The sequence below is a fragment of the Lissotriton vulgaris genome, chromosome 9 (genome assembly GCF_964263255.1).
Source record: "Lissotriton vulgaris chromosome 9, aLisVul1.2, whole genome shotgun sequence".
NCBI classification, from domain to species: domain Eukaryota; kingdom Metazoa; phylum Chordata; class Amphibia; order Caudata; family Salamandridae; genus Lissotriton; species Lissotriton vulgaris.
In genome coordinates, this window is record NC_141697.1 from 559,885,572 (window position 1) to 559,890,544 (window position 4,973).

The 4,973-nt window shown below is 46.9% G+C and overlaps 1 pseudogene; it reads left to right on the forward strand.

Moving 5' to 3' along the window:
- The first annotated feature begins 558 nt into the window (after positions 1-558).
- LOC147691793 (uncharacterized) lies at positions 559-2,011 on the forward strand (annotated as a pseudogene).
- The last annotated feature ends 2,962 nt before the right edge of the window (positions 2,012-4,973 follow it).

Genomic DNA, 4,973 nt, shown 5'->3' on the forward strand with positions numbered 1-4,973 from the left:
TGACTGACAGTTTGTCTTCTATTTATTAATAGGTTTGGGAGACTCTTCCAGACAGGTCGCAAGGTAAGGGCCACTGCTTGCGCTCTGGTGACTTTGTCATGACAAAGTCCTTCCAGAGAGCCAGCTCCCTAGCACTGAGATGGCAAGGCCCTGAGCAAGTGCTGCTGGCTACCAGGACTGCAGTTCGAGTGAAGAATCGGAAGTACTGGGTTCATGCGACACATTGCCGGAAAATGTTGCAAGACATAGTGAGCCCAGCTGAATTGGCAGATCACCGCGACATCCTGGCTACAGAAAAAGGACAAGCTCTGTTACCTGAAGGACCTAAGGAAGTCTTCCCGGACCACACGATCCCTGGTACATCTCGATATCAGCTGCGACCCAGGAAGAAAAACACTTTGTTGCTGAAAAAGACTGTTTGAGCCACTGTCCTGGGTGGTTAAAGACTGACTACAAAGGGGGGTAGCCTTTTAGTGACTGCTCGTCTCAACCTCAGTGAAGAAACCAACGTCTGCCCAGTACCTTAGGGCACCATCTGTTTTATTGTTCAATGACGAGATGAACATGCCTAAGGAGAAGAAGCAAACTGCTGCAAGAGTCTGTGATCGAAAGAGTATGTTCATTATTGGACTCACTTTGATTGTTATTATTGCTACAATTACTTGGGTTGTAGAGTGAGTAGCTCCTGCTCGAAATCTGCTGACTGCTACTACTCCTGTCCCCATTGAACTACATTACTTTACTCTTCCTTATCATGAACAGAAGCACAGAATGTCCTACCTCAATAACACTTTTATTCAGATGTTGTACCATACACATAATGCTACAAATGTTACCAACTGCTGGGTATGTGGAATGATGCCAGCACATCAGAAAAAGGGAGGAACTCCTTTTATTCCCTTGCCGTTTTCACATAATGGCTCCTGCAGAGCCCGGTTTGCATTGCTGTGGGCTTCTGAAGTTGCTAACATTACTTATGCTGATGTAGGAAGATTACATTTTCAGTTGAATAAAGTGTGTTACCCTGATGAGGAAGGAGATCCCCAAGCTAATGGAACTGTATGGGAACTGGAGGAGTATCGTTGAGGAAATTCCTCTGCACGTTATGTTTTCCAAAACACTCAAACAACCAAGGGAAATGGGCCTTCTGTTATCGCTGCTACTAGAGCTGGAGCGGATCTCTGTGTGAGCAGTATTGGCAGTATTCCTGTGGGAAAAAGTGACTGTAATTTAGCATGGAACATTACAGGAATAAACAATAGTAGTTTTTGGTCCTCACACAACACCTATTTCATTTGTGGAAGTAAAGGTTATCATCATCTACCTATTGGGTGGTCTGGAAGCTGCTATGTGTCCTTTTTGCTTCCACCTGTGTTTTGGCACCTGCATCCTACCATAAAGACTATAAACTGTATAATGACATTTCTAAGAGCCGATTCAAGAGGACAATAAACAGTGATGAGGTGGATCAAACTGATACTGCACTGCATCAGTATATTGACTTTAACTTGGGACTATTCTTCTTTGTTGGTGCGGCCTTAAACAGCAGAAAGATCCAACGTTTGACAAATGTTGTAGAGGCTGTAACCAATCAGACAGCCATGGCACTTGGAAAAATCACAGAACTACAAATTGCGAGAATTGTGGCGCTCCAAAACAGGATGGTCCTCGATGTCATCCTGGCCGACCGTGGTGGAGCATGTCACATCATTGGGAGCAGCTACTGCGTGTACATCCCTGACCACGCCCCTTCAGTTTTTGAAGTGATTTCCAAGATGCACAAAATAGCCACTGAAATCAACCAGGATTCAGGGACATGTACTTTGACTGGATGGCTATGTTTACTGTGTGGGGCTGAAAATTACTGTCAGCTCTATGCATATTTGCTGCGATTCTTTTCATTTCTTGCCTATGTATTCAATGTGGCCCGATGCCCTGTTTCCTTTGGATTTCTACCTGTACCTCGTGTATACTGAAAAAACAAAATGCTATGAATGTAAAGTCCGCCTAGCAATGGACGAAAAATTAATGAACTCATGAGATGTAAATGATATCAACTATGCTCCTTCCAAATCAGAGATGTCTTTAGCCAATGCTAAAAGGGCCATCTGTGGAAATCGAAAATAGTTGGCGTTAGAATGAGCTGAAGCCATCTTGTTTGTGGCATCCATTTTGTCAGCTATGTAATTCTTCAGTTGTCACTGTTGCTTGCCTTTCTATTCTGCTTGTGTCATCAGCTTTAGTTAACTCCTTCTGTACTGAGCCAAAGCAATGTATGAGAAAAGGCCTGTAGCTGCTAGAATGCACCTGGCTAAAGATGTACCTTTCGATCACTCTTTGCTACTGTAAGCAGTTCTGTTCCCCCTCCCACTTTACTGACTAGGTGATCTCCATCTGCCCATGTCTGTTGGTAGTTATTCATGTGTATGCTTGTACCTTCTATTTGTAACTACATGCTTACCAGTGCAGAAAAATCTGTATATAAGACCTCTGTTCTGTGACTTCAATGTACTACCTCAGGAAGCACTCGAGGGTTCTATGTGGATGGGGTCCCACTCTTGAGTGATTAATAAACTTGTTCTTTGAATTCCAGCTTCAGTGCCAATCTCTATTTTGTTTCTCTCAGGACCTGTGGACAGAGAAAGTTTTGCTGCGTTTCTCAGGAGATGCTTGTAATCAGATTTCAAGATAGGAGAGCTTTCTTTCACATTCCTGAAGTCAATAGCTTCCCTTTCATTTGCCTATATATCCCTACCTCTCTTCTACCCCTCTACCTCTCTTCTACCCCTCTACCTCTACTCTACCTCTCTTCTACCCCTATACCTCTCTTCTACCCCTCTACATCTATTCTATCCCTCTACCTCTCTTCTACCCCTATACTCTGCCTCTCTTCTACCCCTCTACCTCTCTTCTACCCCTCTACGTCTCTTCTACGCCTCTACTCTACCTCTCTTCTACCCCTCTACCTCTACTCTACCTCTGTTCTACCCCTCTACCTCACTTCTCCCCTACTCTACCTCTCTTCTATCCCTCTACCTCTCTTCTACCCCTCTTCTACCCCTCTACCTCGCTTCTACTATTTTACCCCTCTACCGCGTTACCTCTTCTACCCCTCTAACTCTCTTCTACCCCTCTACTACCCCTCTACTCTTCTACCAATCTAACCCTCTATTACTCCTCTACATCCCCTCTACCCCTCTTCTACCTCGCTACCCCTCTTCTACCCCTTTACTACCTCTCTTCTACCCCTCTTCTACTCTTCTACCCCTCTACCTCGCTTCTACTATTTTACCCCTCTACCTCTCTTCTACCCCTCTACCTCTCTTCTACCCCTCTACAGCCCCTCTACCCTGGTACCCCTCTACTACCCCTCTACCTCCCCTCTACCTCTCTACTCTACCTCTCTTCTACCCCTCTACTCTACCTCTCTCCTACCCCTCTACCTCTCTTCTACCCCTCTACCTCTATTCTACCACTCTACCTCTCTTATTTTCCTCTACCTCTCTTCTACCCCTCTACCTCTCTTCTTCTCTTCTACCTCCCTACCTCTTCTACCCCTCTAACTCTCTTCTACCCCTCTATCCATCTTCTACCCCTATACCGCTCTACTACCCCTCTTATAATCATCTACCATTCCTATACCCCTCTTCTACCCCTCTACCCCACTACTACCCCTCTACTCTTCTACCAATCTAACCCTCTATTACTCCTCTACATCCCCTCTACCCCTCTTCTACCTCGCTACCCCTCTTCTACCCCTTTACTACCCCTCTACTACCCATCTACCCTCTACTTCCCCTCTACCCTTCTACTACCCCTCTATACCTCTTCTATCTCTCTTCTACCCTTGTACCCCTCTTCTAACCTTCTATCGCTCTACCCCTCTTCTACCCATCAACTACCCCTCTACCACTCCACTCTTCTATCCCTCTACTACCCTTCTACCCCCTTCTACCCCTTTACCACTCTTCTATCCCTCTTTTACCCCTCTACTCCTCTTCTACCCCTCTATTTCTCTTCTACCCCTCTACTCTACCTCTCTTCTACCCCTCTACTCTACCTCTCTCCTACCCTCTACTCTACCTCTCTCCTACCCCTCTACCTCTATTCTACCCCTCTACCTCTCTTCTACCACTCTACCTCTCTTCTTTTCCTCTACCTCTCTTCTACCCCTCTACCTCTCTTCTACCTCTCTTCTACTCCTCTACCTCTCTTCTACCCCTCTATCCCTCTGCCCCTCTTATAACCATCTTCTACCCCTCTACCCCACTACTACCCCTCTACTCCTCTTCTAGCACTCTACCCCTCTAATACCCCCTCTACCCTACTACCCGTCTATTACTCATCTACATCCCCTCTACCTCTCTACTACCCCTCTTCTACCCCTCTACCTCTCTTCTACCCCTCTACTCCTCTACTGCCCCTCTACCCTAGTACCCCTCTACCTCCCCTCTACCTCTCTTCGACCCCTCTACTCTACCTCTCTTCTACCCCTCTACTCTACCTCTCTCCTACCCCTCTACTCTACCTCTCTCCTACCCCTCTACCTCTCTTCTACCCCTCTACCTCTCTTCTACTACTCTACCTCTCTTCTACTCCTCTACCTCTCTTCTACCCCTCTACCTCTCTTCTTCTCTTCTACCTCTCTACATCTTCAACCCCTCTACCTCTCTTCTACCCCTCTACTAGGCAGACCCGGAAGCTGAGATCGGTCCTGGACCAGGGTTCAATTCCCCGCCTCGGCGGGTCTTGGGCTCAAAAATTCCACGGACTCGATAATTCTCGTTCCGGTGCCTACTCGACTCACGGGTTCACACTCTGCGACTCTGGGCAATAATAGCTTGCTTAATCTCCACTACGGCCCCTCGCGGCGGGATGCCTGGCATTCACCTTGTGGATACCCTGCTGGGGTTATCTCACAGGGGAATACCAGGACGGGTTCCCAAGGCAAGCGCCTTGATGCCTTCGGGTGA